Raw genomic sequence first — 22,879 nt, forward strand, 5'->3', positions numbered from 1 at the left:
CCCAATCAGTCAGTGTTGAACCTTTATCTTCGACAATTATGTTGTGCATGATAATGCAACGTACATGACATCAGCGATGCTGTCAATATATCGAAGTCGTGATGGACCCTCCACTGCCGCCCATCGAGCCTGGAGCACACCAAATGCCCTCTCCATATCTTTGCGCGCTGCCTCCTGATGACTCGCAAAATAGATCTTCTTTTCTTCTATTTTGCACCTGATCGTCTTCACGAATACGGGCCACATATGGTATATCCCATCCGCCAAATAATAGTTCATATTGTGCTGGTTGCCATAGGTGACGAAATTGACGGTCGGACCAACGCCCATGCACTGCTCGTTGAAAGCGGGCGATGACTGGAGGACGTTTGATGTTGTTGTTCGACCCGGCTACTCCAAAGTACGCATGCCAAATCCACAGCCGGTAGTCAGTTGCCGCTTCAAGGTGTTGGGGATTGGTGCCCCTTGCACAACGGAAGTCATGCATAAACAAATAAATCATGCATCCAGATCTATTTAACCACATGTTAAACAATCAAAATTGCATACAAGAACGCACATTAATTATGCTTTAAGGAATTAAACCCCAATTCATGATATTCTACGGATTAGGGTTGCCGATCTGATTCTCCAAAGAATCGACGATTGCTTGCTCCTTCTCCACATGAAGATCTTCGTACTCGACCACAAATCTTCTAATTTGTATCCCAAACTCAGATAATGACCTTTTGGTGGGCAAAGCTTGTCAGTTTCGAAAAGGGCTTGACTAAATAGAAGACAAAATTCCCACCAGAAGGGAATGAAAATTTTCGTCTCCTCTGCAGAGAGGGGCACGAAATTTTAAGCTTAAAAAATCATTAAATTGGTCTTCTATTTAGTCTCCATTATATAGAGTTATGATGGGCTAAATTAGGGATCCATGGAGGTTGGACTTGGGCCAAACTTGTTGGACTTTTACTAATTAAATTAAGCCCCAATTTAATACAAGTTCGACAGAATATTATTATCAGCCACTACATTAAAATAATATTGACTGCCCGTCCAATCCCAAATTACGAGTAATCTAGGCTTTACCTCTTTAATTTATTATTTCTCGTGTTTAAGATATAAATATCCATTAATTAATTTAAGTCTGCTATTTGACTTTAATTAATTAATATCTTTTTCCAAGAGTTGTCTAGTTCAAAATCTTTATTTATTATTCTGGAATAAATTCCAACCGGCCGGGTTTCTGAATAATAAAACCTTTTTCGAACACCTCTTGAGGATATTATCAAACTGGACTCTCCCAGCACACGATTGACAAACTCGTATTTTAGTGTCATGATTGGTGTGTTGATATGCTTAATTGTTGAGTTTTTGTGCTCAAAATGGTTATTTCCAGCCAATTACTATTTGTTTTGGAGCTCACGTGTTTGTTGAGTGTTTTAGGCAAAATAAGCAAAAATTGGGTGAAACAGGGTCTCACCCGACCGGATGAGGTTTTGTGCAGAAAAGCCACCTGGCCGGGTGGTGTTGAAAAGCCTTGGAGAGTCCAGAGAGCTCGGAAGAAGTCCCACCCGACCGGGTGATTTTACAGTACAACAATTGTACCCGGTCGGGTGGCGCAATTTGGCCTGCGCGACTCCAGAGAGTACCGAAAGAGTCCCACTCGGCCGGGTACGTATTTCTGGCGATTTTCTTTTGTGAAACGCGATTTTTGGAAGAGGGGAATAAGAAAGAAAAGCTAGGGCAACTCTAGTGATTCTCTACCGCCGTGAAACACAAAAACCATCTCTCTCAAGCGCTCTTGGAAGAAGATTGAAGATTCAAGCTTCAATTCCTCCACCAATTGTACTCCGTATCATGTTTTCTTCCATGAATATGAGTAGCTAAACTTCTTTTATGCAGAATTCTTGGTGAAGATGCATTGATTCATAGTTTTAATCCAATTGATTTCGTTTTATCTAGCTCTTGTGATTGTTTGGTTTATTCCTGTGCTTTTTCCTGTCAATTGTTTGATCACCAATTGGTAATGTTAGGGTTCCTTAGAGTAATCGGGAGGTGAAATATTTAATCTTGAAAGAGGAATAATCCACTCCTTTATTCAATAAAACTCGGGAGAGTTGAGATTCTGAGTAGGATCTTTAATCTAATCAATCTTTTGGGAGTTAAGTCTAAGAATTAGAAGGGGACTTCGATTGTTACACTTAATCTGTGGATTTCTCACCTTGGGAAAGGGTTAAATTCATATCTGTGATTGATTCAACAATTCTATAGACTTCAAATGGTAATTTAATTTCAATTGGGTTAGGCTATGAGTTGTGCATTGGATCCTTGAATTCTTCATATTCCTCCATCATTTTCTGCAGCTTGCTTAATTGCTTCCTTGTTTAAGTGTCTTGTTTTAATCTCTGATTTTATATGCTTTTAGTAGTGTTAGTTTCAAACCCAAAATTTCGATCGCCTGGATAGTGGTTGAAATTTGTTCGTGGTACTTAGGTTTACACTAAATTGTCTCTGTGGGATACGATATACTCTTGCTTGCTGTTTGCTACGATAACCCCGTACACTTCGGGTAGTTTAGTCAAGTTTTTGGCGTCGTTGCCTAGCACCTCTAGACATTGATCACCACTACCCAAGATATCAGGATTCTTGGATTGCGAAAAATCTGCACCATTTGATAAATCAAAGTAGTGCATAATCAATATCGTATGATCAATGTTATATCAACAATGATTAAAAATAACAATCACTGAGACCTCGTCTTTCAATAAATAGCAAGAAAGACTTATCTCAACTGCTAGATCCTTCAGTGCTATACCACACCTGTGTCGTTTATTTCCTAAGGTAAGGAAACATGCAGACTGACACTGCAACCTTTCACGATAGGTAGCCAAAGCCTATCTAGGTTGTGAAATTCTATTTCTCTTCTATAAAGGACCGACTGCATCACCTTCTGTGAACATCGTTCACGACTAGTCTAATATGCAGAAGAATCAGACTTATTTGCTTCTTATACATTTAAATGTTTGAGAAACATCTTATAAATGTACAAGCAAACATCAATGCAATAAAATTACTTCTTCTCGCCTTGGGTTAAAAGTGGATTGTAGAGTTTATTGTATACAAGTAATTCTATCCGTGCAACAAGCTCGAAATATGCTTTTCAGTATACCAATCCTAACACAAGGATCATCGTGGGATTCTTGTCCTTGAAACCAGTAATGTACACCCCTTTCCAGGCAGTGGGGCAGTTCTTCCACTTCCAATGCATACAATCTATATTGTCCAACATTCTCGGAAACCCGTGCTAACTCTCGTGCATATCCATCAGAGCCTGGCAATCTTCTGTTAGAGTTTGTATACTAGAAATCACCTTTCGAGTGATTGAATACTGTTAAAACTCTTATTTTATTTTCCAAAGGAATAAACAGATTATTTTTGTCATAATGTTGTTAAGTTTTACATTTAATGGATGTTTTTTACATGTTTAAATGTATAAGTAACTTAACAAAGTTTAAGTCTTTGTTTTAGTAGACCGGTTGTGGGCGTCGTTCACTTTAAGGTAACACGGTCAGTTCTGAACAAAGAAAAAGAAGAATTTCACAACCTAGATAGGCTTAGACTACTTATCGTGAAAGTTTGCAATGTCAGACTGATTATTTCTAAGCCTTACTGAAATAAGATGACGTTGGTATGGTATAGCACTGAATGGATTTAAAGCGAGACAGTTTTTGTGCTATCAACTGAAAGACGAGGTCTTGTAAATTATTGTTTCTTAAACAATGTACGTTAGCATTGAGCATACGGTATTGATTATGCACTACTTTGACTTACCAAATGGTGAGGGTTTTTCGCAACCCAATAAGCCTGGTATATTGGGTAGTGGTGATTAATATCTAGCGGTGCTAGGATTGCTATTATGTTGAATCGTGCGCGAGGTGAGTCTCGTTTGATAACATCCTCAAGAGGAGCTTGAAATAAGGTTTTATTATTCGGAACCTAGCTAGTTCGAGTTTGATTACTCTATGAATAATAAATAAGAATTTCTTGTTGAATCCACTCTTGGAATAAATAAGATATTAATTAATTAAGTCCATAGTAGACAATAATTAATTAATGGATGTTTCTATCTTAAGCGCGAAAAATAAATACCAAGCAATGGAAACCCGAAGTACTTATAATTTCGGATTTGGATGGGGAGTGCAGTATTACTTCTGTAGTGGTTGCTCGTAATATTCCAATTATAAGCTTATATTAAATTGGATTTAATTTAATTAGTAAAAAGCTAATTGCAGGAGCCCATATCCAAAACTTTCCATAGATCCCTGTCTGGGCCCAATATGTGACTTAATATAAATAGGAGAATAAAGGAGACAGAAAATACACTTGTTTTTATTAAAAAATTTCGTCCCCCTCTCTACATTGAAGAGGGACGATTTTTCTCCTTCGATGGGAAAGAATTTCAGTCTTCTTTATTTAAGTCCTAGTATACTAGTGAGATCTGTCCATCCTCATATCAGTTTACAGTCCGGGAACCAGACAGAAGATCCGTGATTTTGTGCTAAAGATCTTCACGTGGAGAAGGCGCTAGCTATTTTCAATTCTTTGGAGAATCATCAAGGTATAATAGCTAAACCGTAGAAAGGCGTGTTTTAGGTTTTGATTAATTTAAAGCATGATTTATTTGAGTTATGGGCATGATACATGTGATAATTACGCGAATAGAAATTGTCTAAATAATCTGCTAAATAGATCCGGATTATTATGTAATCGATTTATGCTTGCGCTTCCGCTGTCAACCCCTTCATCTTCTGGGGTAGACTTCTGAAGATACCCCCGAATATCTCCCTAACGCCCTCACAACGTGTGGTCGGGTTTACCAACCGCAACCTCCCTCATCCTGAAATAATCGTATCGACGCTCTAAAGTGCCCACAATACGCAGAAATAGAGGACGACGCATCCTAAAATGTCGCCGGAACATGTTCTCCCCAAACCACGATTCTGGTGCGAAGTAGTCCTCATACAACCGACGGTGTGCAGCGATGTGGTCCCGGGGGACTATAGCTCGACGATGGATGGGTCGAGGTACCGCCGGCTGCTACTGCTGGCAGCTTGTAACACGCGATTTATCTAGGCCGCAATTGTTCTTTAATTCGTCGGCGTACGTCATCAGCACCGCCACCAGTACCACCTGCACCACTACCACTATCACTGGCCATTTTGGATATACTAAAAGAAACATAGAGAGAGAGAAACTCGTTAAAACAAGTGGTGCGAATGAAATGAAGTTCAACAAGCCGTATATATAAAGTGATTTTAAAAAAAAATTAAAAATCACGTCCCGACGGACGTCGTCGGAAATCCGCGGAACTCCGGTGTCCTCAGCGCATGTCTGCGTCCGTCGGTCGATTGTCTAATGGCGGACATCCCGCACGGACGTCGGGCACGCCGGTCCGACGTCCGACGGGACATCCGCCATTGCGGATGCTCTTATAAAACTAATATATGAAAGTATGACCCACCTCCTCACTTTTTCCATCTACTTTCCATTGCATTTCTAAAATCCGAGTCAAGTAATGGTGGACGGAGGGAGTACTCACCACAGGTAGCAGATTGCACGATCGTTGCTCCCGTGGCATTGCTGAGACTGGCGGAAACAATGGTCCTGTCCATGCCATCCCCGTACATTAAGATGTTCCACTAGTTCATTCCAACCAACACATTTTCAAGGTAGATCAGCGTTGATCACCTCGTTTATGGTCAGGTAGTTGCCCGTGCCATCTGTTGCCACAACAGCATCAGGCTGCAACCCCTGCTTTGTATTCTGCAATGTTTTTGTGTCGTTTAAATATATTCGAGTAAATGGATTTTCAGAAAGTTCATGTAAACATCAATCTTGGTTATGATGCCTAGACTAGTGCTTACAAGCTGAGTTGATCTCTCCAGATTAGCGGCTATCCTCTTCCTTATCGCATCTTGTGTCCGCTCAAAGGCAACTAAGCACGTCTGCAGGTCGGCTATTGTAGCTCTCAGCCATGTTCTAAAGTTGGTTCTGGTCCGTGCTAATGCAACACTATTATCAGTAGGTACTGACATGTTAAGATTGTCAAGCGCCATGGTAAGAAAATCGCGACAAGTTTCATGTGGTGATAGCAAGATTATATCTTTTCCATCGTTTTGGGAAAAATCTTGCAAGACTCGAAAAACCTCATTTTTCGACATTTGAACAGAAATGTTGTAAATAATCTGAAGGTCATAGCTATTTTTGGAATCAAGAAGAGGGGAAAAGTTATGTAAACAGGCTTCAGAGTAAAGTATGTCATCACACAATGATTGAAGTGATGAGAATAAAGAGTCTTGTGCTTGGCTTTGATGTATGATAGTACAAGAAATAAGAAATAACATTAGTTTTGTTTTTTGAGGGGGAGAGTCTGCAATGGCAGCTTGCTGCTTTGGCTCTCGTGCGTCGCCTTGGTGTTGCACTACTTCCATGGCCTGGCGTACCCCACCCAAGTCTCAGTTTAAATTTTGTGTTTTTGTATGCTTGCAATTTTATTGTTGGTTATACAAAGCATCTATAAATATTCTAATCCTCTATGTTTTCAATCAATTATCTATTTGAAGGACATCTTTTGTCTGATCCAAGTTCTTCACACAATTTTCCCATTCAACAAATATAGAGATTTATGAGAAATGCAATAGAGGCCAGTCTTTAAAAAAACGAAGCATTCTAAGACCCATAATTCATCCGGCAGATATTCCGTCGTCAATAACTTGGTTTGCTTCTTACATCCTGGTTAATGCCATGAGTTGAGTCAGCTGAGATGCAAACTTGTGAGGCAAAAGTGAAGGTTTGCATGAGTCATCTATCACTGTGTCATCTATCTATAAGATGATATATTTAATTTCCAAACTTAATATATAAGTAAGATGGGTAAGAATAGAGTATAAGTAACAAGATAGCAAAATAAGCAATTAAATCTAAAACCCCACGAGCCACGAATAAAATTGCCCCTACATCAAAGTGGCAGAGCGTGAGTCTTGTAAAAATGTCATAGCTATTTTAAAATAATAAACACTTGACTGAAGCCATTTTAAAATAAAAAAGAATAAAAAAATTAATTGCTCAGATGCACCAGATTTATCTTCTGATATCAGAAGGCGCAATAGACCCAACCCATCGCTGATGGCGCAGATAACTCATCACCGCAATCCACAAATTTAATGCACCAGCTGGGAATCGAACCCATTCATTCACGACGTTGACTATCACATGTCAGCCACGTTGGCTTTACCGCGTCATACAGACGCGTCTAGGTTCATTCACGGCGTTGACTGTCACATGTCAGCCACGTTGGCTTTACCGCGTCATACAGATGAGGTGTTGCGGCTCGCAGCAGGGCCAGCGGTGGCGCGCGCGTGTGCACGTGTGCGCTCTACAGCCATCTTAGTCCACTATAATTATTACTTGTAATAATCCTTCTTTAAATACTTGTTTAATAAGTTGTAACTTCAACTGTGGGATAATTAACTCTCTTAATTAATCTCATAGTTTCTCTCATAGCTCATTAGTTTGCAATTTTGCACAACTTTAATCCATTATTTCTAACTCACCGGGAATCGGATTTGAGAAAATAAATATACCACGGTCATTTACTCCGAATGTAGATCGACGCTATATCATTTAATTTCACAAAATTAAATGTCTCATTGAAATTATAATTGGTCAAAGTCAATTGACCGGCATAGATTCCAACACAAACAACACTAGGAATCCACATTGTCCGATCCCATAGTAATATTGAATAAGTGTCACACGTAAATAAATAGTTTAACACAAAGGTGCAATGGTGCCCCCTTCCTCACTTAGCAATACAACCACAGAAATAGTTCGTGACTAATGCGTTGTTAATGCTCTAATAACTAATGATTAAAGAAAGTCATGTTGAATCGACGAACACACATTATCACATAGTTTATGATAATCTAGCAAAATGACTCAAATACTGCTCTTTTCCTCTATTTTTTCGTTTAACGTATAACTCTTGTCTTTAATACATCAAAATACCATCATTAAAGAGTTTTAAAGTTCTCTTAATTCCTTCACTGTAATTTTTTTAAAAATCAACTAAGAAATATCAACTCTAGTAAAAAATAGGACTGAATTAATCATGACATATGCTTGACCATTTGGGTCGATCTTAGACATGCACTTCCACTTAATGCAACAGAGGTTTCCAATCTAGGCTAGATCAACCAATGACCCTTATGAAATATGTGGTCTTTAATTTCCTTTAGATTAAATGACATAACTGGTCTGAACATATGCCCATTTTATGATTTTAGTCATATACTTTATCTTTTGAAGTTTTGCATCCTGAACATTTCAACTCGGATCACAATTGGTCCTACATTAACAATTCCGTCAGTTTTTAAACGGTTTAACTCGATTTTGACCAATTTTTAAACGGTTTTAACCCAATTGGGACTGTTAAAACCATCAAAAATGAGTTAAAACCGTTTAAAAATTGGCGGAATTGTTAGTGTATGACCAATTGTGATCCGAGTTGGAATTTTTCAGGATGCAAAAATTTAAAAGATAAAGTATTTGACCAAAATCATAAAATGGACATATGTTCAGGACCGGTTTTGGCCTTTACTCTTTCCTTTAATACGACAATTCACGACATCTCTCCAACATTTCATTAGTATATTTTCGACGTGGAATATCAATTTATTCATTTTTCTTGCACTTCATTTTTATGACTCTCACAAATTTTGCTAGTGGTTTTGTAATTACCTTCACATTTTGGCACTCAATTAAGCAATTCTTTTTTACTTTGCAAAGATCATCATTCGTTCAAGAAAAATCATCAACTTTGGTCGAATTATGTTCGATTCCATAATTCTAAAAAATGATCGATTATATCTGAACTTTGACATTTTTCAAGTGTCCCATAATCTCATATTCGAGATAAATTATGTATGATGTGAAAGATGAAAAATGCTATGTGGACAAACTGTTCAACTACTTAAATGACATCCTTTAATATACTTAGTCAGTCACGCCTTTAATTTTTACACATGTACATGTTACGTAAATAAATTTAGACACTTAGTACGCTAACAAATTTCGTCATGGGCCAAGTAAGAAAAATGACAAAGTTATGATATAATTGGTCATTTATGAAAGTTGAAGGATTGACCAAAATTTGACTAAACTTCTTGATTTTTTTGGCAATTTGCCCTATAATTAACTACTGAAGTTGAGTAGTTGTATATATTACTATATCTGTCCCAGCTAAGTGAGATATTTCTATTTTGATGCATGAATTTAGATAGTGGTGCTAAGTGAATTAAATTATAATAAAAGAATAAAAGGTAGAATAAAGCAAGGGAGAAAATAAACTACTATAAAAGATAAGAGGATAGAGTAAAAAAAAGATGGAGTTAGTTATTGCCAAAAAAGAAAATGCCACGCTTAAGCCAGAACATCTTAAAAAGGAATACGCCTCATTATTGGGATGAAAGGAGTACAAATCTGCCTCGAAAGCAACACCTGTTGACGGAAGCCAATCGCCTCCACCAAGGAAGGATCCAACCGTGTAGCTCCTTGCATACTCCAGACTGTTTTCAACTTTAAGCCCTTCCCAGTGAACTCTCTTTGTAGTCACAGCACCCTGGCCGACATTATTGTACTCGACATACAATATAGTATCGGGAACACCTAGACGAGGATCGCTTCCTTCCCAAGCTCGCCATCCCCGGGGATCAATGAAGCTTCCTAGTTGGCTCTCCATTATCACGACGGTGGAGTAGTTGTGCCAAGGCTGCCCCAAGAATGTCTCTACGCCGTCAAGATTCTCAGCAGCTAAGATGAAACAGTTGTGTATGGATATACCTGATATGGACTGGGGGATTTGTTTTCCTTGCGCAGTTATGATGTTGGTGTTGGAGATCCCTCTCTTGAGGTATATGTTGCTGTTTTGGATGACAACAGTTGCGTCTCCGAATATGAAGTCCACTGTTCCGTATATGTCGCACTCTCGGTACAACTGGCGATGGGAGTGTGCGAACAGAGTGTCTTGGTATCCGTCCACCATGCATCGGTAGAATACTGATCTATCGGATGCTGAAAACAATGCCACAGCTTGATCCTTTTCCGGACCGGCTGTGTTCTCGAACCCCATGTCCATGGCTATGAAACCAAAACCTTGTACAGCTGCACCATACATTAAGATGTAAGGTGAAGTGAAAGCAGATTCGATTTGCCATTTTCGTACGTCCATGATAAATTTCCATGATTAATTGTCCAATTTACTTTTTCTATTTTTGGTAATAGACCTCAACGTTACACTAACTTTGTTTCACTCACATTTTCATATACTTTCCATTGCATTTCTTAAAATCCGAGTCAGGTGATGGTGGACGGAGGGAGTACTTACCAAAGGTAGCAGATTGCATGATCGTTGATCCCGTGGCATTGCTGAGACTGGCGGAAACAATGGTCTTGTCCATGCCATCGCCGTACATTAAGATGTCCCACTTGTTCATTCCAACCAACACATTTTCAAGGTAGACTCCTTCCTTCACGTAAATGACAAATCTCTCGTTACTCCTTGAGGGCGCAGCGTTGATCGCCCCGTTTATGGTCCAGTACTTCCCCGAGCCATCTGCTGCCACGACAGCCAACTGCATCCCCTGCTTTGTATTCTGCAATGTCTGTGTGTCGTTTAAATATATTTGAGTCAATGGTTTTTCGTGAAAGTTCATGTAAACATCAATCTTTGTTATGATGCCTAGACTAGTGCTAACAAGCTTAGTTGATCTCTCCAGATTTTCCGCTATTGCCTTCCTTATCGCATCTGGTGCCCGCTCAAAGGCATCTAAGCACGTCTGCAGGTCAGCTATTGTAGAGCTAAGCCATGTTCTGAAATTGGTTCTCATTCGCGCCATTGCAACATTGTAATCAGTGGGTACCGACATGTAAAGATTGTGAAGCGCCATGGAAAGAAAATCGTGACAAGTTTCATGTGTCGATAGCAAGATTATATCTTTTCCATCATTCTGGGAAAAATCTTGCAAGACTCGAAAAACCTCATTTTTCGACATTTGGATAGAAATGTTATAAATAATCTGAAGGTCATAGCTATTTTTGGAGTCAAGCAGAGGGGAAAGGTTATCTAAACAGGCTGCTGGGCCTCTCAAGTGTCGTCTGATGTAGCACTACTGCCTGGGTGATACGAGCATCATATTTAGTGTTGACTAAGTCTTTTCCTTATTCTATAAGTAGTTATTATCATGTTTCTTTCAGCAGTTAGTGTAGCATAGTCAGGCACGTTTCTTTTTTAAGTTAGTGGGTAGTTATCCATCATGCACGTAATTGCATCGAAGAAGTAATAGAACGTATCCTTCACTCATATCTATCTTCCTCTTCTCTCTCTCTTTATTTCCTATTTCATAAGCTTAGTTGTATTAATTTGGCGCTTTCATTGTCGAACTCTCCTTTCCACTATGACCAAATCTACTCCTCCATCAAAAAGTTAAAGCCCCTTCATGCATTGGTTTCGGGTTGAAATTCTGTGCATTTGGGGCGCTGATCTATATTTCTGAGTTCAGGTGCGTAATAAATCTGCCAGACCTAGGAGTTGTTGTTACCTGACCTGGCAGATGCGAAAGAAAGGAGATTGAGGTGAAATTCAGATGTCGTCGTTCAGACCTGGAGGATCAAAAGTTGGTGACAGGAGCAGAAAGGAGCAAAGAGCAGATATTTTAGAGCATCATATTCAAGGGCACAAGCGTCGAATCACCAAAAGGATGCCCTAGGGATTAGAGCCTCACCTATATAAAGAACTCAACCTTAAGGAAAAAAGGATTCTCGATCACTTCTACACCCACTCTCTTAGCTCACTTTGGAGGCTCCTCGTTTCATTCCTGTTTTTCACACTTCAAACTCGTTTCACTTGTTGCGCACTTGGAGATGGAGTGATTTCTGGTCGCCATCGTGGTTCTCATCGTTTTGCTATCGTGTAACACCGCCTTGTGAAGGCGAAGAAACAATATTTACCTTGCTTTACTTAGTTTGCTTTCGTTTCAAGTACTTGTTGGTTTTTAAGTTTCATAACTCTAGTTTCTGACTTTGATCTGCTGGATTCGAACCTATTTCTCTTTATTATGGAAGTTTATGTTGGTTTTTGTTGGATCTCGCTGAGTTGATGTTTATTTTCTTGCTTTTCGCTTTCGTTCTTGTTGATTGTTGGATGTTTGGAGCTGAGATCTGTTGGTTTGTTGTTGGAGGCTGTGGATTTACATATGGAGGTGTTTGGATTTGTTGAATTGTAGTGGATTTGAGTTGGAGTTTCGTAGATCTGGTGTTTTCTGTTTACGTTTTGCATGATTATGGTTATTAACTTTCTGTTTCTGCATTCTCTAGGTCCAGTAGCGTAGATCTGTTAGTTTTGGCTTTAATTTCTCGTTTTAAGTTTAGATTTGAAGTTTGCTCTATTTTTATGGTGTTAAATGCTCTGTTCTTTCTGATATTCTCGTTTGATTCATGAAGAAAATGAAGTTTGTTGGTAGTTAGAATCAGATCTGCTTTTGTCAGTACTTTCTGCATGTACTTTTGCCTTTCTGCATGTTCTCCCAGACCCCAGACCCTGTCAGTACTTTCTGCCTGTGTTTTACTTTTCTGCATGCTTTTCCAGACCCTGGTCGTTTAAGGAAATTAGTCCCCACTATTTGCTTTATTTTTGTTTGTCTAAATTAGGAAAGTCATTCTAGTCAGTTTAACTCCAGTTGTCTTAGAACTTTCGTATATTTCGTTTTTCAAAGTCGTGCATGTTCCGTACGTTCTCATTTCTTAGACTCAGGAGGTAGAGTAAAGTAGTTTTTAAATCTCTCAGACCATGTAGTTTTAGTACTCGACCCACAAATTGCATGGCAGCAGCCAACCCCCTTTCCAAAACATCCCAAATGCAGTTTCGTAACACGTCCGTCCTCGTGGGATCGATCATTTACTTCCCTGTGCTAGTTGTAGTATAGTGGGTTGAGGTTTTGAAGAAATAGAGTGCATCCAACGACCCTTGTCTGATAGTTTCATGATCTTCTAGCCTTTGTGAACTGGTTGAATCCTCTGGACCTGTTAGATTGAGAGATATCACAAAACTGTACCGCACATTTCTAAGTTTTTCACTACTCCAATCCCACAACTTCAGACTCCTCCCCCTCCACTCCAGCAACAATTGGATAACCTCACTCTCTCCACAAATATGAAGCTTGACTCCCTCGCCTCCACCTTTACTCACAAGATTGACCACCTACTATCTCTATTACCCCCTAGCACTCCTAACTCATCACTTCCTAGTCGCCCTCAGTTGGGATCATTTCCACGTTTTCCACAGCCCAATTTCACACCACTACCCAAAACACATGATGCTAATACTCTTCGCGGACCCAACCTCCGCCTTGATGCCCCCAAATTCGACGGCACCGACCCCAACGGATGGATATTCCATGTAGAGGAGTACTTCGAATTCTACACCACGGCTCCGCCCGATCGTCTTCATTTGGTTGGCCTTTTCATGGAAGGAACAGTATTGGAGTGGTTCCGATGGGTACGCAACAACGTTATCCTTCACTCGTGGGATGAATTTGTGTCTCAAGTTCACTAGAGGTTCGATCCACACCATTTTGAAGACTACTTTGGTGCCCTCTCCAACCTCAAGCAGACATCGTCGGTCGCGGCATATCAAACTGATTTTGAGCATCTTCTCAACAAAGTTACGGGCTTTCCAGAGGCTGCCTTGCTCTCTGTTTTCATTGCAGGCCTCAAAACCCATCTCCGACATGAGATGAATCTCCGGCGGCCGCCTTCCTTGTCCGCTGCATTTGCTCTTGCACGCGAGCTCTCCGCTTTGCATCATGAAACCAACGTCGCAGTTTCAGCCCAGCAGGAGGCACTCTCCGACGCTGCTACTCACCCCACCACCATCACTCCTGACTCATCTTGACCATCAGCAACCTAGCAACCTGTAGTTGTCTTGATCACCACTCTCTTCCTATTCGCAAACTATCCTTTGCGGAAAAACAAATCAAGGATGCCCAGGGTCTTTGCTGTAATTGTGATCAAAAGTGGTCCCGCTCCCACCATTGTCAATCACATCATCTCCTGCTCTTTAGCAACGATGAACCCAATGAAGACGTCCAGCCTGCCTCTATGTCGGATCATCACGAGGAGCTTGTGGCTGATGATATATCCCTCATGAATAGCCTTTCTAGTGCCATACACCCGAGATCTCTCCGTCTCAAGGGAACCATCCAAACCTCTCCTGTCCACATACTCATTGACGGAGGCAGGGGCGATTCCACTTAGAGGGATTAAGGGGCAATTGCCCCACCTCAATATAATTAGCTTATACTAATTTGTTAATAAAATTTTAAAATTTTGTAATTTCCTTTATAAATTACCCACCTCAAACTTCTAAAATTTCTTCATGTATTTATTTTTGCCCCTGCTAAATTGAATTCCTGGCTCCGCCCCTGGACGGAGGTAGTAATCATAACTTCATTCACCCCCGTTTGGTGGAATCCTTGACGCTCCAGGTTCAGCATGTCGCTCTGTTTTGTGTCTATGTCGGTAATGGCGAGTCTCTTGCGTGCTCACAACAATGCCTCACCACACCATTAACCATGCACGGATCAGATTTCACGGTGGATTTATTCGTCTTGCCTGTCCATGGTCCGGATGTCATACTTGGCGTACAATGGCTGCAAATGCTAGGCACTTTCACACACAATTATGCCAATCTGACAATGGAGTTCAATTGGAAAGACAATCGTATTTGTCTAAAGGGTGACACCTCAATCCTATGCCCGAATTCTTTCCACCATGTCTATGCTATGCATGTGGCTGCTCATATCGACAAACGTCTTCCAAACCTTCACCTTGCGGACAAAGTGGTTTTCGAACCGGAGAGGGATGATACGAGCATCATATTTAGTGTTGACTAAGTCTTTTCCTTATTCTCAAAGTAGTTATTATCATGTTTCTTTCAGCAGTTAGTGTAGCATAGTCAGGCACGTTTCTTTTTTTAAGTTAGTGGGTAGTTATCCATCATGCACGTTTCCCTCTTTGTTAGTGGCATAGTTATCTGTGTTTTTATAAATAGTTGTAGCCCTTTGTGGCATTGCATCGAAGAAGTAATAGAAAGTATCCTTCACTCATATCTATCTTCCTCTTCTCTCTCTCTTTATTTCCTATTTCATAAGCTTAGTTGTATCACTTGGCCTGGCGCACCCAACACCAAGACGACACTTGAAATAAAATTGTCCCACATCGTTGGTTTTAAGCTACATGTGAAAAGACAGTTGGAAATAAAAAAAGAAGTTGAGGCTATGTAAAAGCATGCCTTTCTCGGCCATTTGCGGGTGAGTCTATAATCACAGTTTTTAATTTTGTTTTATAATCAAATCAATTGAATATCAACAAACATATTCAATTTATATTATTATCAAAAGAAAATAAAAATGTTTTGTGCATTACTTCCATGGCCTGGTTTGGTGTTGCTGGGGCTCTTGAGCGTCGCTTTGGTGTTGAACTACTTCCATGGCCTGGTGCACCCCACCCAAGTCTCAGTTTAAATTTTATGTTTCTGTATACCTTATTGTTGGTTTTACAAAGCATCTATTGACTATGGATCTATACAAAAGCTTTGTGCACATACCATTTAAGTCTTGAATAATTTGTATGATGAACAAGTTCATGTCCTATATGGTTTCAATCAATATGCATTTGAAGCACTTCTTTTGCCCAATTCAACATATGGATATGAATCATGTTTTAGACTTGTGTGTGACTGTATGAGAGAAGAGTATATGTAGAAGAAGTAAATTGGAATTGCATATAAGCTAAGAGAGTTTTTCTGCAAGGGAAATATATGTATCTATGCATTCATCGCATGTACATATCCAGCTCACAGGCTGCGTAAACGGTTAAGTCAGCTCCTAACCAATTTCTCCCAACGGCTAGTTCACAGATCACCAAAATTTACTCCATTGGCTACGCTACTTCTTGATCCCCTGTTGCTGCGTCCAGCTACACCGTACTCATATATCCGCATCGATCATCCACACTTAAAAAACAGTCTGTGACTGCATTGTAGAAAAGAGTGTAAAATTCAATTTCAAGTAATCTAACTAGTTTAGCATATGGGAGATACACCATTCGCAGATAGGAACTCAATCTATGATCACAGCTGCATTGTATTTTCGGCCATCATATTGAATAAAGGTTGAGTGCCTTCTATCATGGATGTAGGTTTTACGACTGAACCACATTAACTCGTTTATCTATCTTGTTTCTTATTGATTTCGTTCATACAATTCATAGAATTTAACATTTATAAGAAAAGATCTATGGTTTCTCTTGTTCGTCATCATCTACATTTCAGCTTAGCTAACTTTTTAAAAAATAATTGTGATTTATCCGAAGACATGAATTATATGTAAGCAAAAGAAGAAAAGGAAAAACCATACACAATAACTGTTATTGTGAACAGCAGATTTGTTGTTGGAGTGGTTTGGCTAAATCGTCCCACATCGTAGGTTTTATGCTATGTGTGGGAAGGCAGTTGGAAATTAAAAAAGAGGTTGAGGTTGTGCAAAAGCATACCTTTCTCGGCCTTTTGGCTAAGATCAAGTGTAGTATCTGTTCTTATCAGTTTAATATCTGATATGTGAGACATTGACTCACACGATATTAAATCTATTTTTTGAGGGGAAGTGTCCGCAATGGCAGCTTGCTGCTTGGGCTCTTGAGCGTTGCCTTGGTGTTGCACTACTTCCATGGCCTGGCGCACCCCACCCAATTCTTAGTTAAGAAAAAGCAAAGTCATACAATGTGAACACAAAAACGGTTAGCCTTGCAACTGAACTCCATATGATATTTTATTAGGCGGCAAAGGATTTAATCCCAACTGGTATAATTCATGAGGGAACGAAAATTACTTCGATATTTCTCGATTTATGCATTGCGCATGGGTCATGCTAATCTCATCTCCTCTTTACGTAACATTGCAATTGATATGATTGTAACATAATGAAAATGATTTGTTTTTAGTCATTGAATATAACATGTATAAGATCAGAACTATGCCTACCCTTGTTCTTGGAGCAACTAACTCCCAACTTGATCAAGTATCTATGTTAACTTATCAAACATATCCATGACATCACACATTGGTTACATATTTTATGAAGGCTTGACAGTTGACATACCACATATACTACACTCCGTATGTTTTAAGTACCAAGTTGCTAGTGACTAGATTGATGCAAACTAGTAAATATCTAGGACAAGATAACAAACAAACCAAACCTGCAATATGAGAATAGATTGCCATGTATGACTTAAAATTCTTCATAGAGTGGATGTAGTATAAGCATTTCTAAACTTGACACAAAGAAACACCATTTATGTGAAACTGTAATGTTTACTACTTTTAACAGGTTACGTTCAAGTGCAGATTTGCTGATATATAGAAAGACTAAAATTTTGACTGAGGATTGGGTGGGGTGCGCCTGGCCATGGAAGTAGTGCAACACCAAGGCGACGCTCGAGAGCCCCAGCAGCAAGCTGCCGTGACAGACTCTCCCCTTCAAAAAATAAATTTAATATCATGTGAGTCGATGACTCACATATCAGATATTAAACTGATAAGAACAGATACTACACTTGATCTTAGCCAAAAGGCCGAGAAAGGTATGCTTTTTCAATACAAATGATTCTTGTTTTATTGGAATGTGTATGAAATCTATAATAAAGGCTCCGATGTGGGAAATTGTATGCCACTTTGCTATTCATGCATATTGTTAGGCCCCGCCAGAAATTATGACATCCCGAGTGTAATGGCATTCTAACTGCATTTACTCTAACAGCACCACAACCCGCATTCAGTTGGTCATCAAATGGCCAGGTTTCCACTGGATCCTATTTATTATAAGGCTCTTGTTGTTGCCAATTAATTTAACTGCTCGTTGCGTTGCTCTCAGTCGAATCCATATATTATGCTCCCTGTGAAAAGTTGGAAGAGGTATAGATCCTGCGTCATTTCTGTTCTTATCGGTGTTCTTTCAAGATGACAATGTAGTCACCTGATGGAAAAGTAGCAGGAACTGATAACCAAATCTTATATTTTGATGCAGTCACGAACTTCCTTGAGAAGCTTTTCAAGTTTAGAGGGCGATCATTTGACGTTACTAAAGATATATCGTGCTTCTGATGTATTTCACAATCAACTTCATCAGTCCACAATCAAGTCCGTTAGTTATATTATAGGATATTCATTTTGATTCCTTTAAAGTTAATGTATTTTAGTGCCGATAACCCTCGACTAAATAGATGCTTTGCCCATTCACATTTTCTTTCTAACATATACATATCCTCAAAGAAGAACAGTCTTTTCAAGAACATTCAGTAGCTGGGACAAACACTTAATCTGATGCCAAATATTTTGGAAGGGTTGACCATGTGCTCATCAAAGGCCACAGCTCTTATAGCAGCACAAACATTTCCAAGGAACACATTAACTCCAACAACCCCCAAACTTCCTCCATGTACACCTTCTTTTCCACACATACTCACAACTGTTATCAAATGTCATACCTCACATAACTATCATACTTATTAGCTGCATCAAAAAACAAAAAGGTTTAGAGTCTGTCAGACAGCTGCCCAGCCATCCTGACAGGGCCGGAGTCGAGCCAAGAACGATCATCTACTGCACCATGGGCCAGAAACCTGACCCGGGGCGCTGTTAATCACGCTCTAGCCAGGCAGCCACAGTTCATCCACCAGACGTGGTTTCCTGTCTCCTTAGAAATCAAGGATACAGAGGTACGAGCCTATAGAACAGATCCTGTTCAAGTAAGGTCGTGCCTGCTTCACTAAGCCATCCATATATGTATCTGCAGTTTAATCTTCAAGAATTCGATGTGGGATGGGTTTTACTGATATTATTGAAGTGGAAAGCTACAACCACAAAACACATTTCATATATATCTATCTCTACCCAAGCCCAACACCTCTCTTTATGGATTGATGGGCCCAAATAATCCTACAACCCGATGCAAAATTTCGGTGGAAGATATGCTAAATCGAATAACTCCGGTCTAATCCGATAGGATTAGCTTATAATAGCCCAGGCCCAACAAGACTTGTCCGAAGTTGAGTGAATTCTAAAAACGTTCTATGAACATTGTGTTTTAATATAATATTCAAAAGTTGTTAGACAATCTACTTTTCTGAATGATGCATTAAGGTTATTCACTAGATATGTCAAAGCAATTATTCCTTGCTAAAACACGTGTTAGTTTAATATATGGAGGCATATGTGTTTAGAGATTAATGTGTCTGATTTTGGAAGAAGGCGGAATAATTTGGTATTGGTGGTCAGGTAAAAATGGTTTTGGTAATCCAATATCTATAGTCCTTTTTATGGGCTATTCGGTAGTCAAGACTATATCTCAGGATTAAATATGTATTGTGTTTGGTTCATGAGATTGAATCATACAACTCAATCCTTGATTATCTTAGTTGGATAATCACATGATAATTAGTCATAGGCAAACCCTCTCCAACTAAAATAATCTTACAACTCAATCCTAGATTATATATATTTTGGTATACTATTTTATTTAAAAAACCGAACACCACCTTAGGTGATTAGGACTCCAATAAATTGGTTTGCTTACACATTTTGCTTGGTTAATGCCATGAGTTGAGTCAGCTGAGATGCAAAAGTGAAGGTTTGCATGAGTCATTTCTGTGTCATCCCATACTAAAGAGTAAAGTTATGATATGAGATATTTAATCTCCAAACACTCCATTTTTACACTATTTCAATGTTGAAAGACTTGATATATAAGCAAGAAAGGTAAGAATTGACTATCAGTAACATGTAGCAAACAAAGCAATTAAACTATGTTCAATGTCATAACAATAGCTTCTGGACTTCTGGTAGTCACCAGTATTAATTTATCTCAGTGATACCTTTTTAAAAATTTCTACACTAGATTGAAGCAAGTTCTTGTTTTAAAATAAAAGAGAATAAAAAAATTGTTGCTCAGATGCACCGGATTTATCTTCTGAAATCAGAAGGCGCAATGGACCCAACCATCGCTGATGGCGCAGATGACTCATCACCGCAACCCATATATATATTAATATGCACCAGCCGGGAATCGAACCCGGGTCTGTACCGTGGCAGGATACTATTCTACCACTAGACCACTGGTGCTTTTTGTTTGTTTAAATCCAGTGATTACCATTTGTACGCATGCTTACATAAGTTGGTCAATCTTTACTTGAATTAATTTTGCAGCTAGCTTTGCAGCGAATATTTAAGTTAGTAAAATCGTGGCAATTTTCCTTTAGTAAGTTTGTCTTTTTTCCAAATTAGAAAGTAAGTTTATACAATCAAATTTAGTTATACATTACATTTTTTTAGTTTGACTAGAGGTGTCGAAATACTACAAACTAATCCTCTCTCCGGCACAATTTCATCCAGTGTCACTTAAGACTTAAGGTAAAATTCCGATGATAATTTTACATGTAGCCATCGTTTTTCTCGATACAGCCCCCGTATTTTAAAAAATAATATTAATACTGTGAATATAATACATTTACGTCTTTTTTCTAATGTAAAATTTAAAAATAAACATTCAAACAAATTTTCAAAAATCATGCCTACTAAATCACAAGACTCTTCGAGTGCATCAACAATGTCAAACCTTCTCAAATGCAAGTCGGGAAAGGCCTTCACAACTCTGTAGCAAATCTCTTGTTGATAAATATTTTAAACATGAAACCATTGGTTATCTTCCTCGATTTTAATTTTTTTTTCAATTTAGATGACTTGATCAATATTATACTACCTCACTAAAAACAGATAAAATTGTGAGTAAATGACCTTAGTTTTAATGTGCAATTGGTGAAGTAGGAGATAGAGAGGAAAAAAATGGTGGAAGTAGTATTATGTATTAGACCACCTCCAACCATACACCAAATCCCATTTTTGGTGTAAAAATGTGCTCCAACCATACTCCATACCCATACCCATTTTTGGGTTTTTTAATCAAACAACACCAAATTTGAAGTGAACACCAAAATTGAATATCTACTGCAAAAAAGTTTTAAATATTGCATAATAGTCCTTATTATTATTTTGATAGTTGAATCAGCCGGCGGCCAATTTGTATACTGTCAATTTGTGTACTAGTACAGTAGTACTTGATAGTTGATTCAAACTATCAGCCGCATAATTTAGACACAATTTGTTCATGGAATTTACATATATTTTTCTAATAAAAATAATTAAATAGAAATTAGCAAGCTGACCATATTATAATAAATTATGTTTTTTTACAAATAATAACTAAATAGGAATGAATATTGCTGAAAAAATCTTGTTATTATTTCAAGAGTATATGACCCGATATGACACAATAAGAAATAAAAGTGCTCATCTGGAACTTCAAAATGCGCAAGTTGATCATTTGTGGGAACAATACACAAATTTCGAGTCTTGAATTTTAGCTATTTTTTATGTTTATCGTGATATGTTTTATGTAATTGCGATATACTTAAATGAGTTTCAATTTATATTTGAATTTTATTATTGCAAGTTTAGTGTATTTAATTTTAAAAGTAGTGTAATTTTTTTTAATATAAAGTATATTTAATACATAAATATATTAATAAAAAAATTTGTATAATTATTTAAGTTACATAAATTATTGATAAAATATTATGGGACTAATATGTAATTTAAGTAAATATGTATGTATAATTGAAAAGGTATAAAAAGAATATAAATATGAAATATTCTTTTGGGTTTGAGTTTGGAGTAAATGATTGGAGTAAAACTACTTTTTGGTGTGACCCAAACTCAAAAATGGGTTTGAGTTTGGTGTAAATGGTTGGAGATGGCCTTAGTAATAGATTGTGGAGTCCACATTCAGAGTGATGTGCAAGATTAGTATTTGTTTAAAAATTTCCATATATAGATGGTCTAATTTTGATGGACAATCCAAAATGATAAATTACTCTATTTTTTTATGGAGGAGATATTACATATTTTGATTTGTGGAGTAATATTAAATGTATATTGTTTGCATTTAATACAATATTAGAAATTTTAATTAAGTAATCTTCAAGTTTTGAGTTATTTAATTTATTTTATAATAACAAAGATTTAAAAAAATCATATCAAAATTATAGTATCGTATCAATATTAAAATAAATCATATTAAAAAGTCGTTATAGCGAGAATTTCTACAAGGTATGGTTTTAGTAATCAATTTTCGTTACAGTACCAATCTATTCTTATTTAGGGTTTAAGTGGAATGCTAATATAATGTTTGCAAAAGTTCTAATATGATTTGTAGCATGAAATAATGATGTATTGTTGTTCACCTAAGTAAATATTATTTCCTTCATTAAATAAATACTCCCTCCGTCCCACAAAGATTGTCCCACTTTGACCGGTCACCGATTTTAAGAAATGTAATGAAAAGTGAGTTGGAAAAGTTAGTGGAATGTGGGTCCTACTTTTATATACTACCTCCGTCCCTGAAAATTTGATACAGTTTACTATTTTGGTCCGTCCCTTAAAATTTGATACACTTCACTTTTACCATTTTTGGTAGTGGACCTCATATTCCACTAACTCATTCCTACTCACATTTTATTATAAAACTAATACTTTAAAAGTAGGACCCACATCCCACCAACTTTTTCAACTCACTTTCCATTACATTTCTTAAAATTCGTGTCGGGTCAAAGTGTAGCAAATTTTGGGGGACGGAGGTAGTATTAGTTTTATAATAAAATATGA

At 38.0% G+C, this 22,879-nt stretch overlaps 1 long non-coding RNA gene, 6 other non-coding genes and 1 pseudogene across 7 annotated transcripts; 3 read left to right on the plus strand and 5 right to left on the minus strand.

Moving 5' to 3' along the window:
* The first annotated feature begins 6,336 nt into the window (after positions 1–6,336).
* On the plus strand, positions 6,337–6,496 carry LOC148934371 (U2 spliceosomal RNA; annotated as a pseudogene).
* Positions 6,497–7,109: 613 nt separating this feature from the next.
* LOC148934372 (small nucleolar RNA snoR114) lies at positions 7,110–7,199 on the minus strand. Its single transcript, XR_016134829.1, has one exon. It is a non-coding gene; the product is annotated as a small nucleolar RNA snoR114 (small nucleolar RNA).
* A 7,997-nt stretch (positions 7,200–15,196) lies between these two features.
* On the plus strand, positions 15,197–16,353 carry LOC148934373 (uncharacterized). The gene is made up of 2 exons (XR_016134743.1): positions 15,197–15,413; positions 16,015–16,353. It is a non-coding gene; the product is annotated as an uncharacterized LOC148934373 (long non-coding RNA).
* A 299-nt stretch (positions 16,354–16,652) lies between these two features.
* LOC125185825 (U2 spliceosomal RNA) lies at positions 16,653–16,848 on the plus strand. Its single transcript, XR_007170314.2, has one exon. It is a non-coding gene; the product is annotated as a U2 spliceosomal RNA (small nuclear RNA).
* A 705-nt stretch (positions 16,849–17,553) lies between these two features.
* Positions 17,554–17,749, minus strand: LOC148934374 (U2 spliceosomal RNA). The gene has a single exon (XR_016134763.1). It is a non-coding gene; the product is annotated as a U2 spliceosomal RNA (small nuclear RNA).
* A 950-nt stretch (positions 17,750–18,699) lies between these two features.
* Positions 18,700–18,919, minus strand: LOC125185811 (small nucleolar RNA U3). Its single transcript, XR_007170307.2, has one exon. It is a non-coding gene; the product is annotated as a small nucleolar RNA U3 (small nucleolar RNA).
* A 1,184-nt stretch (positions 18,920–20,103) lies between these two features.
* On the minus strand, positions 20,104–20,192 carry LOC125185798 (small nucleolar RNA snoR114). The gene has a single exon (XR_007170295.1). It is a non-coding gene; the product is annotated as a small nucleolar RNA snoR114 (small nucleolar RNA).
* Positions 20,193–20,210: 18 nt separating this feature from the next.
* On the minus strand, positions 20,211–20,281 carry TRNAG-GCC (transfer RNA glycine (anticodon GCC)). The gene has a single exon. It is a non-coding gene; the product is annotated as a tRNA-Gly (tRNA).
* Between the last annotated feature and the right edge of the window lie 2,598 nt (positions 20,282–22,879).

Source organism: Salvia hispanica, chromosome 1 (genome assembly GCF_029641045.1).
Source record: "Salvia hispanica isolate PSC_SH4W2 chromosome 1, Shi_PSC_v1, whole genome shotgun sequence".
Taxonomy (NCBI): Eukaryota; Viridiplantae; Streptophyta; class Magnoliopsida; order Lamiales; family Lamiaceae; genus Salvia; species Salvia hispanica.